This window comes from Lynx canadensis, chromosome B3 (genome assembly GCF_007474595.2).
Source record: "Lynx canadensis isolate LIC74 chromosome B3, mLynCan4.pri.v2, whole genome shotgun sequence".
Taxonomy (NCBI): Eukaryota; Metazoa; Chordata; class Mammalia; order Carnivora; family Felidae; genus Lynx; species Lynx canadensis.
In genome coordinates, this window is record NC_044308.2 from 132,311,093 (window position 1) to 132,332,231 (window position 21,139).

The window sequence follows — 21,139 nt, forward strand, 5'->3', positions numbered from 1 at the left end:
GACAAGAAGAGGCCACGCGCGGGCAGGCCCAAAGAAGCAAAAAAGGCCAGCAAGGTAGCAGCCAAGCTGGGGAAGTGAGGCAACAATGACCACTGTCCCTGAAGGCGGCTGCCGGCCAAGCCCCCTCCACAACGGGGCAAGTGGAGTTTCCCCAGGGACACCTTATGGGACCCAGGCTCAGAGAGGGAAGCTGGCTCTGGCTGGGACACTGGATCAGTGTCCTCTGAACCCTGTCTGGCCCACACAGCCAGGGCTCTCAGTGCCCAGGCTCACAGGGGGCTCATTCCCACCCTCCTATCCAGGTGCCATGTTGTTCCCCTTCCCTCAGCCTGGCCAGATGAGCCACAGCCAAAAAAAAAAAAAAAAAAAAGCCCCCCGGAGGCCCTCCCTCTTCCATGAATTCTTCCCTAATTATTTCAATCCCAATCCTCAAAGTCTCTCAATTCCCTCAACCAAAGAGGGAACCATTAATTAGTACGCGGCACTGGCCCTAAACTGAGCACCACCATCTGCCATTTTCTTACGAGTGAGTCACGGATCTTTGGCTAAGCCGTGACTCTGGGAGGCGAGCTCCGTGCCTTCAATTTTTTCTTTTTTTCTTTTTTATTCCCATCTGCCCCAAGAACACGTAACGGGTACTCCGCAATACTTACTACATTCAGTCAAAAGATACATTGGAAAGATTAATATAATTCAAGTAAAACATGGCATTATGGGAAAGAGACTGATTTACAGGAACTATGGCAGAAGCGAGTTTCTGTATGAAGACGCCCAGCAGTGTTCCTGTTGCTCCGTGTATCTGTGACACTCCAAAATTTTAAATAAAGATGTGATTGAATGTTTTCATTATCTTAATGCCTAAATTGGATTGACCACATTGTCAGTCTGATCAGCTGCATAAATTAATCATTGAGAAGATTGGGAGGAAGAGGGGGAGGGTCCCAATTGATGAAGCAACAATCAATTTGGCATTTGCATTTAAATATAGCTTTGGTATTTCATTTATTCAGTGCAATCTCCGGGGGGGGGGGGGGGGGGGGGGATGGAGGCAGAGCCTGGTTACCTGAGTCGGAATGGGTCCAAGACACCGAGGTCAGCATTGCTCCAGTCACAGGAAGGACAGAGAGGCCTCCATAATCACGAGAACGCTGGTCTTCAAGGAGATGACGCTTCTAGTGACTGGTAGAGAGGAGCAGAAGAAAGGCAGGATCAGACCGGAGGAGGAGAGAGGACCGGCTCAAAACAATGGCTGTCATCTGGCCTGACTCTAAAAGCTGCAACCCTTGGGGCGGGGGGAGGGAATCAATTGCAACAGTTACCTCTTATTTCTTGGGAAGTTATTGAACCACTGGGCCTTTCACAACAGAGTATTCTTACAACTGCCTCATGGGGCACAGAGGGACCCAGAAATTTGAAAATGCGTGCCACAGATATCATGAGATTATCTTACTTTACTACAACAGCCATGTGACATTCGTGAGATCATTTTACTTCACTATAGCTGTCTACATACTATAAACACTTGTCTATATACTATAAACACTCTATACACTATAAAGGAGAAACATCAGAGCACCACTCCCGGCCAGCGTTCCAGCATGTGGACCAGCCTTGATCCACTGGGCGGACCAAATACACAGGCTGCAAAGCCAATGATGCTCTTTTCTGCTGCTTTAAAATAAAATTCCTCTGGCTCTCCTCCTGGAGGAAAAGATCCCATCAAGCTCAAACTCACTAAATGGGCTGCAAACTACTGGCCCACATTTAACCAATAATCTTGCAAAAATAGGAAAGTTGGTACATGAGATAGATTGCATAATAATCTGTGATGGAAGATATTTTTTTTTAGCCTACGCCTCAAAGAAGACAAATGGATAGACTCACGAAAAGAACGAGCTTATCCTGTGCACTTCAGTGTAGAGAACGTGAGGAGATAAATTCATCAGGTCAGTGATTCTCAAACTATGGTCCCTGGAACATCAGCAGTGGCATCATCACCTGAGAGTTTGTTCGAAATACAAATTGTTGGCCCCCACCCAAGATCTACTGAATCTGAATATTCGGAGGTGTGGACCTAGCAATCCGTTTTAACTAGCCCTCCAAGTAATCCTGACAAAACTTGGATTATTCATTGATCCACCTATTCAAAGACACCCCTTCTGTTGTTGTCAAGTCAAATCACCCTACTATACTGCACATTAAGCTTCAATTAAAGGCAAAGCATTGAACCAAGGATTGGGGAGGGCGGAAGAGTCAGTGAGAGAACGAACGTGATGAAGTCCCTGCCTTTCAGAAACGTGTCGTCCACCCGGGAGGCGAGCCGAGCAGCAGGCAACCCGAATACAGACAGTGTTATTTCCTCTAATACACAGCTGCAGGGTTTCTGAGGACACATCCGTTTCAGGTTGGGGTGGAGAGAGCAGGGAAGGGAAAGCGTCGACACAATCACAATAATCACAGGCCCTGAGATCCGGACAGGATTTTGACAGGCGGGGGGACAGGCCAAAGCTGTAGCAAAGGCCCAGAGGCAAGAGAGTGTGCGGGGCCATCCAGGTTCTTGGAGCCACCAGCTCGGGCTGAGAAACCTGAAGGCGGTCTGGGTGAGACAAGGTTGCTTCCAAGCACAAACAAATAAGTGCTAGGGGCTTGTGACTTCTCTTTCTTGTGTGAAGACCACCAAGTGGCACCTGCCGCTTCTGGTTAGAAACGGATGTCTGATAAACCAGGTGACTTAGAGATTCCTAAAGCCAGTTTGCTTTTCGGTACTTTTGTTTTTTATTAGTGCACTTTTTTTTTTTTTTTTTTTTTTTTATTTTTGGGACAGAGAGAGACAGAGCATGAACAGGGGAGGGGCAGAGAGAGAGGGAGACACAGAATCGGAAACAGGCTCCAGGCTCTGAGCCATCAGCCCAGAGCCCGACGCGGGGCTCGAACTCACGGACCGCGAGATCGTGACCTGGCTGAAGTCGGACGCTTTAACCGACTGCGCCACCTAGGCGCCCCATTATTAGTGCACTTTTTAAAGGGGTGCACACCTCAGCGGCTTTAAGGATTAACCCGCTGAAGAGTCCTGCGCAGGAGGAAGACGCGGAAGAAAATTTGAAAGGAGGCACAAGAAGCTAGAGGTCACAGCAGCCTCGGGCCATTCTGCAGAGGGGCAAAATGTTACCATACCTAAAGGGCCCCTGAAGACACCTGTGGTTTTAGTTTGATAAAATAATTCATGCGGATAGTGGTGTGCCTTTAAGCGTGGGAAAAAAAGATTCAGCCAAGGGATGGGGAGAGGGAAGAAATGGGTAAAGGGGTCAAAAGGTACAGACTTCTAGTTATAAAATAAATACGTCACCTGTGTAAGTAACGCACAGCACGGTGACTACAGTTAATAATACCATATTGCATATTTGAAAGTTGCCGAGAGAATAGATCTTAAAGGTTCTCATCAGAAGAAAAGTTTTGTAACTACGTAAGGTGACGGGTACTAACCAGACTTCTACTGTGGTGACCATTTTACAATGTACACGAATCTCAAATCACTACGTTGTACATCTGAAACTAACATGTCAATGATCATAACTTCCATTTAAACAAATTAAAACAGGTAAGAAAAATGTTAAACCAACCTTCAACATCTCCACTTAGGAAAAAAAAAAAAAGGACTTTTCACGATCAAGAAGGCACGGCTTTTGCCTCTAGAAAACTGACATAAATAGACGGCTTTATTGCCTGACGCTGCTCGGTGCACGAGGGGACACTGAAACGTTCTGACGTCGTGCAAGACTGATAGAAGCGAAGCGGGGTTCAGAATCCGGGATATGTGGTTGCTTATCCGGTTCTGCCATTTGGCCATCTGAGTCACCGTGCATAAGGGACCCGGTCCCTGAAACCTCAGTTCTACACTGATCCAGAACGAGAGACAAGAACTTGCCCCACCTTCCTTGAAATGTAAAGAAAAACACAGACAGGAAATTGCTACGACAATTACAAAGCACCGTGCTACTGTAAGGCACAGAATTATCCTGCTCATTGAGACACCTGGGTCCTAATACTTGTTGTATTGGCCCTTGAAAATAGAAAAATAAAATATTTCCTATGCCCTTGAGACTCACCTTTCAAATACCTGCAGGGATAGCAGTCCTAAGGAACAAACTTGGCATCAACAAAACCATTCTCCCAAGAAACCTCTCAAGGTAAATTTTTTACTCAGAAATTGTTTTTAATTTTATTTCTCTGACCACAATAGAGCATCCAGTTATCTTTCAGCAGTTCCTGGTGAGCACAACTCAGTCTTCAGCAACACTGACGTATACGATGGCGATAATTTATCATCTCTGCAGTAGTTTAGTCCCAGATGGACCATTTACTAATTTATTTCCATATGTAACTGGCAGAGAGATTAATCAGGCTTCCAACTTGGAAACCTGAATTGCGCTTTATTCCCTTAACAGGCTAACTCTGGACAAGAGGAAGTACACGTTTACACAGAAAGCCAAGAGTGCCTCTGAAAAAGCCTGTCGACCTCAGACACAGGCCTTTAAACACACGCGCGTGCGCACGCGCGCGCGCGCACACACACACACACACACACACACACACACACACACACACATATTCACTCACTCGCACAGCTTGTTCCTTATGTCAACTTGGAGGCCTGGCTCTTTCTTTAGATACTCCTGGGCTCTTCCCATAGGGGCGGGGTCTGACGACAGGGCTGCAGGCAGAAGTAAGCCCTGAGACGTAATGCCAATCAGCTCTAGCTGCAGCCCCGTTCCATGCTCCTCCCTGTGTGCAAGCACAGGGTCTCATATTTCTGAAACTGAAGAGATCTTTTTGCCACGGTGCTGCGCCCAGCTGGCCCGGCTCTGTGGTGCCCAGGCACTGGAAAGTATGTGCTTTCTTTTTTCCACTCTTTTTAAGGGTCTGAACTTGACCGAGTTCAGCAGCTGCCGCTGTGTCCTCAGCGCGGCGATGGCTAAGGAATTGTTAGCACTGCTCCCAGGGCCCCTGATTTAAACTCGAGTCCACTTTTGTTTTTAATTCTACTCCCATGATATCAGCCTTTAGCAAAGAGTGGGTAACCGGATTGTTGTTCGATGATGGCGTTTACGTAGAGAAAGCCGGCCAACCCCAACACAAGGCAGAAAGCCGGAGCCGACTGGTGATGTCTTAAGTGAAACCCAAGGCCACAGCCAAGAAGGCTCGGCAGACAGGAGGACAATGTAGAGAGGTTATCAGCTGGATCCACACGCCTGGGTCACTAACCAACCATGTGGCTTTGGAGAAGTCCCTTAACAGTTCAGACTTACAATTCTCTCCCCTGTTAATATGAGGAGTTCAGCTCCCTAAGGTTCCTTATGGCTGTAAAATCTCGTGATTCTATAAATATGAGAAAAGAAATCAGCCGTTCACTTGGTTTCTGTGTTTAGATGATGGCAAACAACCAGAAGTTTAGAAGCATCTGAAAGACACTGAACTGGTCCAGATGCTTGGTGCTGTGACAGACACAGCCTCTGGAGCCTCAGTATATCCCTGTGAGCTGAGGACATGAGCACTGGAGACTGTGTAATGACGGAGATCTTTATGAGGTCTTAAGGATTCAATGAAATATGACAGCTTGCAGTACTGTTCTAGGTATTGCAAACGCTACTCAAGTCCATGAGTCATGGTCCTGTCTTTAATACGCTTACACCTCAGTTAATGACAGACACAACTAATCTTAATACCGTGCAGTTCAGTGCTGTAATTGCAGAAAAGGAAATTGTTATGGGAACATGAAGGATGGAGAAATCATCCCACTGAGGGTGAGAGGGAGACTTCTGTAAGGTTTTATGGGAGAACCGGAAAGATGGGAATAAAGGCATCTGGGCCAAGGCAGTGGCCAGAGCAAAGGCCCAGAAACTTCCCGGCATGGCCGGGACACGGCACGCAGTACCCCAGGGCAATGCCACAAGACGCTCAAGGAAAAGGAGATCTAGAGACAAAGTGATGAGGTTCTGGGGTGACGGCGGGGGGTCCGGAGCCGACAGCCAGGAAAGAATTCTTGCAGACGTCTCTGGTGCAAAAAGGTGATTTTATTAAAGCACGGGGACAGGACCCTGGGCAGGAAGTGCTGCACAGGTAACTGATTATATATCCTCAGGTTGGGAGGGGGTTAGGGATAAAATAAGTCCCTAAGGAATTTTTGGAAGCAAGGTTTCCAGGCCCTAGGTGTTGTTAGGAAAATGCTGTTTATTACCATGCAGTAAAACCTCAGTCACGAGACCCTTCAGATGTATATCAGGGGGTCATAAGCTTGGAGTATGATTGCCAGCATGTATCTTGGGGCAGGTGAGATAAAGGAAGTTTCCAAAGGGATTTTTATATGTTAAAGTAGACTTACAGGACCCTGGGGGAAGGGGGTGGCGGTCAGGATGATGTTAAGCCAAGATTGCCTTTTGCTCCTAGCAAAGTGTCATCATCGAGGCAGCTGAGCTCCTAGAGGGAGGTCACTCTGCCAGTTTCAAGGACTTGTCAATGGGCTGTAGGCAATAAGGGAATTTCATTTTTCATTCGCTTTAGTTTCCCACAGCACCATGGCAAGCACTTAAAGCCCTTTCCTTTGTTCTTGGGTAGCCAGGAGTGTCGGAGGCACATCCCACATATCCCACCTGGGGGGTGGGAGGTGGGGAGGGGTGTCGTTTGTCTGTATTTTGCCCTCAGCTTGCCTCACACTCCCTCATCAAAAAAGCTGAAGAGGGACCGGTGGGGAAAGCCCTGGACGCCGGCCTCCGGACTGGCTTTTACCCTGGGACACCAAGAACCTCCAGAAGTTCTGAGCAGTGGACGCTCCATATGAGCTAGGCTGCAGGAAGTTCGTCCTGGCAATTCTACTGCCGTTTGAGATGGGTAATACGATCAGTCTGTACCTTCATTTTTCTCTTATTCACTCCATGCTGCCACTATTTGGGAATCCCTCAAATTTATTTTTTTCCAAATCAATTTCCTGGCCCTTCAAATGGAAGCAATTGAGTTTCCTACAAGCACTGCCAGGATTTTACATTCGAATGACTGGTTTGGCCTAAGGCTTTGCATCTAGGTTCCTGTGTTTTTCTCTTCTTACAAAAGAGTCAAAACCGCATGGTATAGACTCACGGATTTGTTGTTGTTGTTGTTGTTGTTGTTGTTGTTGTTGTTGTTGTTTTCCCTCTTTTGCCCTATGCTGGAAAATATTCGGGGATGATGGAAAAAACGCACAAACATCTCGACGGTTGGAAGGGCTTGCTCTAGCGCTCACAAAAAGACCAAAGTTGAGTTAGTCATTCGAAGTAGTTCACGGGCACTTTTTTGATTCCCGGTGTCCTCGCCCAAGGTTAATAAACCCCAGGTTTCCAGGGCCCCTCGAGTGTAATAGTAGAAAATCAGGCAGACCCTCATACCAACGGTATCTGGTTCCTCTGCCTGGGGGTGGGGGGAGGGGCGCGAGCACAGGTGGCTTCTGCAGCTGTCACCGAGAAGCTGCCCACCACCATGATACAGGGCACGGGGAGGGGGTCCGCAGACCCTAAATGGGCTGCCCCTAAAATGGGCTGGTGTCGCACAACAAAACCGAGATGAGCGCGGCAGTAAGAGGAGGGGCTTCTCCTCTGAGGAAGGAGCTGCCTTGGGCATGAGCCGCCAAAAACCTAATTCTCCATAGAAAATACACACTTCCCTTCCCATCTCTGGGTGGCTCAGCCCACAGATGGGCATAAATGGGAGGCTTCCACATTCGTTTTCTTTTGGGCCACCTTATTTAGAAAGGCAGATCGTATCTGTCCACCGGGGTGGTGACGAATCTAGGGTTCAAGTCCCTGATTTATGATTCAAAATCTGTCCCAGCCCTCCACATACCCAGGTGTTCTGGAAGGTCCAGAGTGCATAACGTCCCCCCACCCCTCCGGCCCCTCCAATAGGCGTTCTGTTAACATCTAAGCAAATCATTACTGTGAAGAACAACATACGGGATAGTCCCTGTAGTTTCCCGTGCACATAAAAAAACAGTCTCATCCACACCAAGAGAGTTGCATGTCTCAAGCCACTTTTTGTAAAAGTCCACCAATGGTCAGAAAATGAGTCCTCCTCAAATGAATAGATTAGCTTAAATTACCATGCCATTTTACATTGTCTCCACTGATAGATGAATAATAAAACTATAAGGTAAATGTAGCTTGAACTGAATAATGGGCATAAATAAAAATATTGTGACATTAAAAACTCAGTATAAATTGAACTACAACATACTCGAAAGCTCCTGCAATCATAACGTGCACACTGAAATCCATTAACCTAATACCTAGCCTGCTGTTCAAAAGAAGAAGTCTACCACGTAAACAAATACATATCTGAACACTTCTCCTAAATTACTGTACAATCCGACTGCAAAGTCACACACTTACAAAGTCTATCATCTGCTTTTGGTTGCTCTCTAACCAACACGCAAGTCGTACCAGGCTACAGTGTGGCAGCATAATATAAACACAGAACCAGCAAATGGTACAAAAGTAGCAGCAAATGTCAAAGACAAACCAGGGTCATCCCCGCGAGAAGAGAGATATTTACATAAGCATTCAGAAAAGACAATGGAGCCCCAAATTCCCTTTAGCTGCACACCTAATCAACCTCTCTGCTCCTCACCTGATCATTTTGATATAAAAGCAATTCCCACAATGATGCACGCAAAGACCTTAGTTGCCATAAACTCAGCAGCAGTTAAAGATTCTGTTGCACATTCGATTTGCTTTGAGACTCAGCTATTTTTCGAGCAAAGCTTTCAGTCCTTACCCAGCACTACCCCCCCTCCAAAAAATTAGCTTCACTGACAATACCCTTCTTAAATCTGTCATCTGCCAAGGCCGTTTTCTTACCTTTGTAACTCACTCACATTTGTTTCATTTGATGATTCTTACCCAAGCAAGGACAATTGTTTGACTGAAATCTTGCAACTTTCAACTTTGCCCAGATTTTGCTGTCGTGAGGAAGGGGAACGTCGAAACCCCGGCACATTGCTCAGCTGAGCTAATATACATCTGAATCAGAGCTATATTTTAAATTCTTTTACACTTACTTAATATAGTGCGTGCTGCCTGTCCACTGATGCGATATCAGAAACCTGCAAGCTACTATTTCTGCAACTGTGTCACTGTAGATAGTCTGAAACATGTACGTAGCTGTTGCCATGGAAACAAACACAGCTAGGGTAGAGTGCCACGCTGTGTTAATTCCTTCACCCATGAACCCCAGGGGAATGCTAACATTCATCTTCTTTCTCCTTTAGTCTCACACCGCTTTAATATTTTTTAGCATTATCAAATGATGTACTAAATACATATGGTACACCTGAAAATACGGACAGCTGAAATGAGCTGTGTGCCAACCTAGCCTATTGGGTGCTGCTTAAGGTGCTACAGCAAACGCAATGGATCCTCTCACTAACTTCTCCCGGGAGAAATAGACAACTTTGTTTCTTTCTTTTAAAACAGTGTGGGTGGGACAAAAAGGTGACCATCCCGTCTCCCCAAAGAAGAAGTTATCGTGCGATGGCACCAGAATAAAGACGCCATCAGAAATGTGCCTCAGCAGTTCTATGAAAGGCAGTGGAGGTCTTGCAAAGTTTCTGAAGTGGGTCCAAGCTAAGAGCTCTTCTTCCTTCTAACGAGAGCTGCTTAGCAGGCTGTAAATCCAATAGCTTTAATTAGGCAAAAGCATAAACCCTCAACAAGGGCTTCATCTGTCCCTGCTTGGTCTTTGTTCCCAAGCCCATGGAAGAAGGTATCAGAATGAGTGAATAACTAACAAGATGGAAATCTGCCATCGTTCAGGAGAAATGTGATTTTCCCGGAATCTGAACATTCTCGGTTTTGCTTCGAGTTCAAATCGGTGTCCTCATCAATTGCTTGGACCAGTGGCGAAAGGTTAAATATTCTTTTATTGCACCTACAAGGCAAAATGTACAGATATTGGCACATCGGGCCATCTTCCCATTATTCAAACCAGGACGCCGCTTTGAACGTTGGGGTTACTTATGGCAGTAGACAAAAAGTAAGCTGTTCGAAATCTTAATTACATCCTATCCCTTGGGCTAGTTAATAATATTCAATCTAGATGAAAATGGCCACACTTTAGATTTGCATGCTGCTGTGCCTCACTTGAATACAATTTTCACTCTAAACAATCAATTGTAGGCTTTAAAAGTGCAGATCCGTGACTCTGAGCTGGCCTCTTTTAAAGAAACCACTACCACTAAAGAAACCAAATAACCACTTTATTTGTGGGCATTATGGCAAAATCATCCTACAGAAGACAAGGAAAATGTTCCTATCATTTTCCCAAATTGAATCATTCGTGGCTTCATACTATGATAAGAATAATCAACTCATCCCGAAGATAAAGCAGAACAGAAAATAGATACAGACACCTTAGTGGTGAGAGAGATGTCACTTCTTAAAAGCATCTCAAGATGATGTTAGGGTCAGTACAAAGCCTGGCCTTTGAGTATTAGCAAGGCCGGTAGAGATTACCTTTTAACTAATCACGACCGGTACTTAACAAACTTAGCGAAAAGAGTCACCGCAATAAAAACAGTTGTTTCGTGGGGCGCCTGGGTGGCTCAGTCGGTTAGGCATCCGAGTTCAGCTCGGGTCATGATCTCGCAGTCCATGAGTTGGAGCCCCGCGTCGGGCTCTGGGCTGACAGCTCGGAGCCTGGAGCCTGCTTCGGGTTCTGTGTCTCCCTCTCTCTCTGCCCCTGCCCCACTCACTCTCTGTCTCTCAAAAATGAATAAATGTTTAAAATATATATACATTTAAAAAACACAGCTGTTCCTTACGTTTACTTTGCACTTCTAAGTGCATCTGTTGGGCTTTACCAAGCATTTTCACATAGGTCATCCCATTTGACTGTGACAGGATTATACTTTCAATGAGTTGGGCAACTGTCACCATTCCCACCCCTCATCAGAGAGAACTGAGGTTCCCAAAGTCAGTGACTGGCCCAGGGTCCCACACTGAGTGGTAGAATCTTATCGTCTATTACCTGATCTAATAACGGTCTTTCCATGTGCCTCTGGGTGTGCTCACAAATGGTTGTAAAGGACTTAAAATAACTCAGTAACAATACTTATAAAGAAGGAGGTCTTGAAACACACAAACAAACAACTGGTTCTGTTTCTCTGGACTACGACACGACCCCAAGGAAGTAATAAGCCATTCCAGACTTACAGCCACAGATAAACGAAAGTGGGTTTCATCGTGATTTGTGCCATTCACAACCCCCTGCCCACATTACCCTGGATATCAAGAGTTAACTGCATTTGACCACGCTACAAATTTGGAGAAAGAGCACTGACTTCCTAGAAATGAATTTTTCCAGACCACTGACTTGTTCTAGTTTGGCCGGGGGTTGGGGGGTGTTCATGAAGAGCACAAGGTATCCTATGGGTAGTGTTCTGGAAACCTGGGAATGCTCCAATTCAACAGTATGGTTTGGCTCTTTTTTTTTTTTTTTTTTTTTAAATGTTTTATTTATTTTTGAGACAGAGAGAGACAGAGCGTGAGCAGGGGAGGGGCAGAGAGAGAGCGAGACACAGAATCTGAAGCAGGCTCCGGGCTCCGAGCTGTCAGCACAGAGCCCGACGCGGGGCTCGAACTCACAAACCGTGGGATCATGACCTGAGCTGAAGTCAGGCACTTAACCGACTGAGCCACCCAGGCGCCCCTTGATGAAAACACTTCTAAATTGGAGTGTATAGGAAAACTGAGTGGGGCATGTACATAGCATGTAATTTAGCTTGTCATAAATATTTTTCATGACATGCCCGGCATCACGCACATTATGATACAGAGGTGCTCTCAGAAGCCGTAGGAGCATGGGCAGGCGGGGGAGGAGGTCACCCACACAGGAAAAGGCCCCACACTACTGTGATTTGCTAATCCCTATATTTACATTTTAATTCTCTTTGGCCTCTGCTGGCCCTCCTGGCTGTCAGGGCATCAGCTGGCCTCCTCACCACGCAAAGTGGCCTGGCTCGTACTATTCCCTCCCTGTTTGATTCACATCTAATATGCCAGGGGCTGGGAAACCAAATAAGAGAGTTGATTAGAATTTTGTCTGAAATAAGATGAATACAGGCCTGCGAGAGTGTCCCTGGGCACAAAAGTGTCAACTTTTGGATGCCATGGACTCCAGGTCAATTAGCCTAAAGCCAGTCACCTAATGAGCAATTTGCTTATAATCTGAACCCTTTTCGAGTGCTTTGTACACGGGAATGTCCTTTACTTCTTCGGCCACGTCTTTGGCCGATGATGAGGTTTATAAACTGAGCCTTCTCAGGGCACACCAAGCTTGTTTTTAAATTTAGTTTGTGTGCAATTTTAATTTTTAAATTAAATAATGTTTTGAGATACTAGCAATGAGTGCAAAAACGCTCAAAACGGAACTGAATTTCTGGTGAACTGATTATTAGGCAAATTAAGACCAGGAGAACTGGTCTTAAGGAAATTTTTACTTCTTTTTTTTTTTTTTTTTTTTTTTTTAATTTTTTTTTCAACGTTTATTTATTTTTGGGACAGAGAGAGACAGAGCATGAACGGGGGAGGGGCAGAGAGAGGGAGACACAGAATCGGAAACAGGCTCCAGGCTCTGAGCCGTCAGCCCAGAGCCTGACGCGGGGCTCGAACTCACGGACCATGAGATCGTGACCTGGCTGAAGTCGGACGCTTAACCGACTGCGCCACCCAGGCGCCCCGGAAATTTTTACTTCTAATTTTAGGTTGTTTTTTTTTTTTTTTTTAAGAATGCAAAAACCGTCCAAGGGGGGAGGAGCAGAGAGAGAAGGAGAATCCGAAGCAGGCTCCAGGCTCCAAGCTGTCAGCACAGAGCCCGACGCGGGGCTCAAACTGATGAACCAGGAGATCATGACCTGAGCCAAAGTCGGTCGCTTAACTGACCGAGCCACCCAGGTGCCTCTGATAACCCAATACTTAATGCCAGGGGGCAAAAGGCCCAAGGTCAAGGTGTATCCAGTGTGACTGGCACGGGCAGCACGACTGCCATTCAAAAGGAGAGGCCAGGTGCCTTGCAACACTCTGTTCCAAGGCCCCTCTGAGAGGGAATCCAAAGACTAGGCTTGCCGTAAAGGCCAGAATTCACATTGACCTGAGAGATCTGGGACAAGCTGGTGGATGTGCTCCCATCAGGCACGATCAGGGCTGCAGAGTGGCACAGGACAGCAGTGGTCCCTGTGCCCCCCTAACATCCACGGCTCTGACACAGACACTGCCCCTCTGGGGAGAAGCCCCAAGCCACTTAACCACTCTGCAGAAAGCAAGAGCTCCCAACCGCGAGGCAGCCCGGCACGGAGCTTCAAGAGTGCCAACCAGATAGTGAGGGTCAGCTTCTTCCTCGACCAGCCGTTCTGGCATCCGTCGTGCGGGTGGTGGGGAGTGGTGGGGGCCAGCTCCTGGAGAAACTGACCAGGAAGGCCTCACTTTTATGACGCTCCCATAGATGCTCAGCGTTTGGGAAGGAAATCCTTCTGGGAACGGAAACGTCTCCTTTTCATTCTGAAGTTATCCTTGTGACATTTGCTTTCAAGGTCTCCAGTTGGGGACAGAGTAGCTAGGTGTCCCCAGCCGTGTTCGAACTTGCTCTATCTCTACACGGAAGGTAATCAATGAACTCAACGGATGTGCCCTCTACAGGGTGACGTCCACTCCGGGACTGGACACAGTGCCTAGCTAGCCACTGGGGAAGCTACAAAATACACTGTTTTCCTTTTTTAATCTGAGGAGGCAATGAATTACATACATGTGGTTTGTCCTAATCCTCCCTACTTAAGAAAAATGAAGTTTTTAATACTGTAGGTCACTAGTAACGTACATAATCAGAATATAAACCACTTTTATACTGGAACATTTCGGGGTCTGTTTTAATGGGGATCAAATAAGACCATCGACTTACCTAAAAAGATGTTTGTTTATTTCCCAGCCTGAGACAGTAAACAATCTGATGGGGGCAGGGAGGGTGGGAGGCGGTGAGGCAGCAGGCACCTCGAAGGCAGGGACCCAGGATTCTTCCACCGTGTAGCTCTGTTGTTTCCCACCTTTGTATGGCAGCTCACTACCACCTCGTCCTGTCTCAGTCAGAAGCAGGAGGAAAGAAAACACGGAGGGCTTGAGCCTTTGTTTTAAAGGCAAAACCCACGGGCGCCTGGGTGGCGCAGTGAGTTAGGCGTCCGGACTCTTGATCTCGGCTCGGGTCATGAGCTTACCACTTGTGAGTTCGAGCCCCACATCAGGCTGTGCACTGACAGCACGGAGCTCGCTTGGGATTCTGTCTCTCACTCGCTCTCTGCCCCTCCCCTGCTCGTGCTCGCACGCGTGTACTCTCTCAAAATAAACAAGCATTTAAGAATAATATAAAATAAAATAAGATAGAATAGAATAGAATAAAAAATAAGATAGAATAAAATAAAATAAAATAAAATAAAATAAAATAAAATAAAATAAAATAAAATAAAATATAAGATAAAATAAAGGCAACACCCAGATGTCGTACTGGTAGCTACTGGTTTATCTGATAATCAGCCAGAACTTAGGCACTTAGCCATGGCCGACAGACAGTGTTCAGCTAAGGCTCCGGGGTTCTCCTACTGAAAGGCAATGGCTACTAGTAGATAAGTAGCAGTGTTTTAAAAATGCTAAATGCATTTGTGGATACGAAGATTTATAGTAAAAGTTGACGAACATGCGTGGGAATGATAAGCACCAAATCAAGATAGGGATTATGTGGGTCACGAGGGAGAGGGGAGGCCTGAGACTGGAGCATACGGTACGCAGGGACCCTGCAACTGTACCACCAACGTTTTATTTTTTAAATATTTGAAGCAAATGGGGCAGAATGTTCAGATCAGCCAAAGCTGCATAACGGACACATGGGTGCTTTTGATGTTTATATGTTAGAAATAAATCTAAATCAAAAGCTGCAAAACTATTAAATTTAGCATTATCTCTACAGCCCAACGGCAACTCAATTCACAATTAAATTATATTTCGCCAACTCTAAAATGCACATTTTTCTACATTTGAACTCTCTGAAATGAGTGCATCGAATTCTACCGGGCAGCATTTTGTCTTAGGGATACTTAAAATAATGTTTTCTTTTACAGTAAATGTTAACTTAGATGTGAAGATATGGAAGGCATAAATCACACTTTGTGGTGCATTTTAGTACGTTCGACGGTGGGGGTGGGGGAGGTTGCCACAAGAGGGCATCTCAAAGCTTACGAAGCTCTCAGAGCCCCGTACCTGGGTTCTCTCTGTCTGGCGGTTTTCTGACTTCCAAGCTAACATTCCTCCCAGTGCGAGTGCCTCTGATTGAGGTCATGCAAAACACACACATATGCAGACTAATCTTCTCTGCAACTGAGGAAAATGGAGCAGATAAAAGCCCTCCTTTATTAGTTCTAAAGTACTTGAGAGTCTTTTACCTGGGAAGTGACAAAAACATAAACGGCACCTGCAAATGAAATCCAACTCCAAATAGGAAGAAAACGGCGTCAGATAATTACTGAATCCAAAGTTTGGACAGGCTGAGCAGACACAGCTGCCTGAGATCAACGAAGGGTGCTCGATCCGCCCAAATCTAGGTCCACGCGCCTGGCCGGCAGAGGTGATGGGAAAGAACACCACGGTCCGTTCTCCTTTGATGTCTGTTACATGCTATTGTGAGGCTGCCTCGTAGGAAATTAGCTAAGAATACATCGGCAATATTGTTCCCTCAATATTAGCAAGATGCAAATGAGACAAAATGGGGGAAAAAACAATCCATACAGCTGGTTTATCAGAATGCAGAAAAATAAATCACCATTTCTATTTAAAAAAAAAAACATTTATGAAAGTTTTCTTCATTTCTCACATTCAGTTAGTATACAGTTGGCATTTTCAAAATTCAAACCTGATGTGGATTTGGAATTCAATGAAGCACATTGGAAGACATCTGAGCGAAAAAATACAAGTTCTAGCCATATGCTACCCGTGCATGAATTTGAATATTTGAAAGGTAATCTAGAAATGCGAGTGTTTCCAATTCTCCTTACCAACAACAGTAATTCATAGCAACCACACGTTTTATAGATTGAGCCACTTCACCATCTGAGAGACAACAGTAGGACAGACGGAGTCAGGGGCTGGGCTTCTGTCCCAGCCTGGCTAGTTATGAGTGTGCGATTTTCACAAGGTCACCACCGCTCTGAAGGTCGGCTTGGTCACTGCTCGGGGTGCCTCACTGGGCATATTAACACATTAAGGAGTTTGGAAAGTTTTCAAGTTTGGTTAACTAATGGATGAAAAACCGGAAGACCACTCACAATGGCTGCTTCCCAAAGACAAACCCGACACCATGACACAAGCTCTAATATCAAGCCCATTGGATTTTCTCCTTACTCCATGCTATTTATCTACATGGTCAGAAAGGAAATGACCCAGGGATTCAACCAGTAGCAGGGACTCTTCTCCTGGGTCTGGCAGGAGAAGCCCTTGACTTGCGCCCTTGACCAGGACAACAGGAGCTCCCAGCCCCAGTTGGGAAGGTTCCCTGACAGCGCCCAGCTAGCCTTGTCCTCTTGTCCCTGGGCCAAGCCTCTAACTGGGTCACTCAGCCAACGAGTATACCAGCCAAGTGGTCATGTGGATCGCTAATCCACTCACGTGCACTTGGGAGACACTAACCCGCAGAAGACCCAATCTACGGCGTTACGCTCCCTCACTTTCCAAGCCTCACGTCAAGAATCCATCCCACGTGTTTGCAGGATGGCTACAATGCCATGGAGTGGTCCAAGCACTCAGCACTGTGATTCCTATGTACCTGGAGACGGGAAGTAGACGGCAAGACTTGTGACAGAAATAAGCCATCTTTTACCAACTTTTTGAGAAGTCGGGAGAACAAAAACAATAGCATCCTTCTGGATCTGTCCTGGCAATAATTCACGACGGCCTCATCCTTCAATCTGCTCCTAAAGTTTATGAAGACGGTGCTCTTCCAAGGGGCATTAGAGAGCGAGTCAAAGAGCCACAGTTTGGTGTGAGGACAGTGTTGGAGTGTCCATGACCACTCGGTCTAGCTGCCCGTGTCTCCACGCTGCTCCCCACTTCCCACCCCAATTCGAAGCCCCAGGTCTGGGGGAAATCTCTGAAGAGTGGCTTCGTATTGTTTGGGAGAGATACTCTTCTTGGTATAAACTTTTTGTAAGACGATGCAATCCTGGCTGGTAGGACAGATAGTTACCACTTCCCCAGTCCCAGTGAGCCCATCTAGAGATCTGGCACCCTGAGCCCTTGGATCCAATCCACACTTAACCCAGGAGCTTCCAAACAATACATGAACTTCTCGCGAAGCACCTTCTTCCTCGACAGGCCTTCACGTATCCTAGAAAGCAAGGATGATCTCCACCCCGGACAGTGACATAGAACCAAAGCCAGAAGAGTGAAGGTCCGGAAAACACGCACGATCTGGGACTTAGCTCCCTCTGCAGTTTCTTCCAGGCTAGGCTGTGATGGTCTGATTTTCTCTCTGCAGTCTAAACTTCATCAGAGAGCCAGTGTGACCAAGGGTGCTTCAGCGGTTGCTATGAATGTTGTTTTGTTTGCTTGCTTGCTCTAATCTGTAGGTTGCCTAAGATTATTCAGCTAATAAAACAGCGTCCCTGAACCCACTTGCTTTAGGCAGCATGGACAGCAGCTGATTAAGTCGTCAGTCAAGGGAGCCCAGAAGGCCATCTAACAGCACAATGGCAAAGATCTGAAAACACCCAACCCCAGCAAGCACAGGGCTGATCTGGAATTCCAAGGTGGTAAGGTAAGACGCAGGGCCACTGGAGCGATCGGGTTCCCCCACCAATGGAAAATGGCAGTGACAAATGAAGCCTGCTTTCTACTACTGCCCTAAGCAGGCCAGAAAACACTTGAGAAACCGGAGAATTTGACCACATCCAGAAACCAACGTTCAATAATAACTCCCCAGTTGAGCAAGCGCTTGGCTGAAAAGGTCTCTCTATTTGGTTGTGAGCCATACATCAGCTTGCCTTAACTTTATTGTAAGGAGAAATCCAAAACCTATTCTGAAAGAGATCAACCCTAACTTTATTTAGGTCGCACCGCTGACATACACAAATAATGGGAAGCGTGTGACTAATTCCGAAACGGCCAAGAAAGGTCAATGTCTAGTTTGTTTGTTAATCCACGCTAATCCGTGAGGAACATTAATGGGCATTTGCCATTATCTGCCCATCAATGCTGCAGTCATTAAATGAACAGAAGTAGAGAGGATTTCACACTCATTAAAGTTAAAAAAAAAAAAAAAAAGTATGCTAGTACCTAGTGACTTGGGCCCGGAAATCACACATTTACGAATAGCTCTCAAAAGCATTTACATAATGAAGCTTCGGTAACCTGGCTGTGAAGTACAAATGATTATAACCCCATTTTATCAATAAGCAGCCCGATATCCAGGCACGTGAAGCGATTTGCCCGAAGTTCCTCAGAAGTTAATAATAGCCGAGCCAAAATTAGATTGCTGAGACGTGAGACTCGGTCCCCAGGCCCCGGGAGCCGGGTGGTGTCTCTCAGGAGGGCAGGCCCAGGAATGCTGCCGGATCCTAGCACGGACCGGCCAGCTCCACGCAAAACCAACGCTCCTCTGGAGAAGCGACACCTCCACGTACCCTCAAAGGCAACCAGCCTTCCTGCACCTGGAACCACTGGACCGAGAAGGGATCTGGCTAAACATGATGGGAATTTGGTCTGCAGATTAGCCAGCATGCCCAGGACTCTGCTCGAAGCACGCGCCCCCCGTTGGTAGGCTTTGGACATGTGTAGCCCTCCCCCATTGAAAGGAAAGAGCATCTCTGCCGAAGGAAGGCATTCTAGAAATTCCACAACACCCAGACTACACCAGCATCCTGACGCACCTCCCGCCCCCCTCAACCCCAGAGTGTGGTCCGATGAATAAGGGGGATGGGTGCTAAGAGGGGCGCACGCCTGGACAAGCACCTGGAAAAGCAGGAGTGGGGCTGGAGCAGGGAATGTCAGTGTCACGCCTGACTCCTCTTCCCGCAGAGGGAGAAGCTCAGGCCGACGGGCAGTGACGCGCCCGCCCCAGGTTGCCCGGATCCTCAGTGGACATGCTTCACGCAGACTCCCCGGCTGCTGATGCCCAAAGCCACAGACAACTCTAGACTCTAGACAACTCTAGACTCGAATGTGTCCACGGATCACTCGCAGGCCCCATCAGAAGCAGGGGCTGACTCAGTAGGTCTGGGGTGGAACCCGAGACTCTACATTTCCCACCAACGCTCAGGGGACACCCACGCTGCCGGCCTGTGGACCACATGTTGAGTAGTAGGACCCAGAACAGCACACATTCTGTGGCCTTGTGACTTCAGGCCTCTCCCCAGCTCCAAATGATAGGCTCTGCACACAGCAAAAAAAAAAAAAAAATCAAGTGATCACTATCTATTGGGCTTTTTAAGGTATATGTCATATCACGTCCCTCGACGTGATATGACATATCCTCGACATTCCCACTAGCCTTTATGTCGTCTGACATCCACTCCCACTGCCAACAACGACCCTGAGCTTCTCTGCTACTTGTCTCTCCCTTCCCTCACTCTGTTCCACCCACCCAGGCCTCCCTGGCTATTCATGGACCAGGCCAGGCCCCCTTCAGGACCTCACAGTTGCTGCACCTTCCACCTGAGGAACTCGTCCCCTACGGATCTACTTGCCATTATCCTTCAGCCCCTTGGGAGGGAAGCCTGTCCTGGCCAACTGGTTTAAAACTTTATTTAATGTTTATTTACTTTTGAGAGAGAGAGAGAGAGAGAGAGAGAGACAGTGCAAGCAGGGGAGGGACAGAGAGAGAGGGAGACACAGAATCCGAAGCAGGCTCCAGGCTCTGAGCTGTCAGCACAGAGCCCGATGCGGGGCTCGAACCCACAGACGGTGAGATCACGGCCTGAGCGGAAGTCGGACGCTTCACCGACTGAGCCCCCCAGGCGCCCCCTGGCCATCTGGTTTAAAGTCACAGCCCCCGACCCCGATTCATCCTTCTCTAGAGCACTCACTACTCTGCAGAGTATATGTATCATTTATTTTGTTCATTGTCCTTTATCCCCTAGCATGTCAGCCCCAAGAAGGCGAGGTTTTGTCTGTTTTGCTCATTGCCATATCTATTCCAGTGTAGAAATATTTGTGGAATGAAGACAAAATTTAAATTTTAATACATATGTTAAAGCACCAGCCACCATCCCTACGGACCTCAGTGATCACCTGCTTACATCTAATATGGTAGTTTCCAATCTGAAAAAACTACTTCAATATTTCAGAAAGATCCATTGTTAGACTGTAGGAGATATTTTTATCTTGTCAAGCAAGTACGGGCTTTGTGGAGGAAGGCAGCCCCCACGCCCTCCAGCTCTCATTCACCATTCAGCCCGGATTCCTCCTCCTTCCCCCTCATGGGACCCACTCAGACAAGAGGCAGATCAAAATTGACAAGCAGACCTCCCCATGAGAGGGGCTTCCCACGCAAACGGGGAGGATTTGAGAGGCGCTAGAAAGCAGGATGGGGGTTCCGCCTGGTGTGCGAGAGAGCCCGGAGGCTCGGAAAGTTAAGCGACCGGTGAAGGGTCTCACTGCCATTTGGTGGTAGGGCTGGGACCAGAACCCAGGACGCCTAACTCTCAATCCTGCGCCCTCTGCTCCTCTTTAGAAACGGAATCTGGGATCTGGTCTGAGAACGGCTTCAGTTCCAAGACCCAGGACAGGGATCCCGGGGAAGTCTTGTGACATCCACAGAACCAGTGGAAGTCAGATCTTGCCAGGGGCCAGGCCTGCATGTCCCCTGAAGGCTATCATCACGCAGGGAGGGCCGTGTGTCCAGGGTAAGCCCAGGACCCACACCGCCCTGCGCCTCACCAGCACGCACCTCCAATCATGGAGGAGCCCCGTGTGGGGGCGTAGGCAGCTCCCCCTAAACATCCAGAGGATCCACGGTCATCATCATGGTCACATTCAGAATGACAAGACATTTGTGGAGCTTGGAGGCTGTGACTCTGAAGTCACAGATT

The 21,139-nt window shown here is 47.2% G+C and overlaps 1 long non-coding RNA gene across 1 annotated transcript; it reads right to left on the reverse strand.

Annotated features, from left to right (window-relative positions):
- Positions 1 to 379: 379 nt before the first annotated feature.
- On the reverse strand, positions 380 to 19,297 carry LOC116738106. The gene is made up of 3 exons (XR_004343717.1): positions 19,287 to 19,297; positions 13,964 to 13,969; positions 380 to 1,179 (listed from the first exon to the last, which is right to left on the reverse strand). It is a non-coding gene; the product is annotated as an uncharacterized LOC116738106 (long non-coding RNA).
- Between the last annotated feature and the right edge of the window lie 1,842 nt (positions 19,298 to 21,139).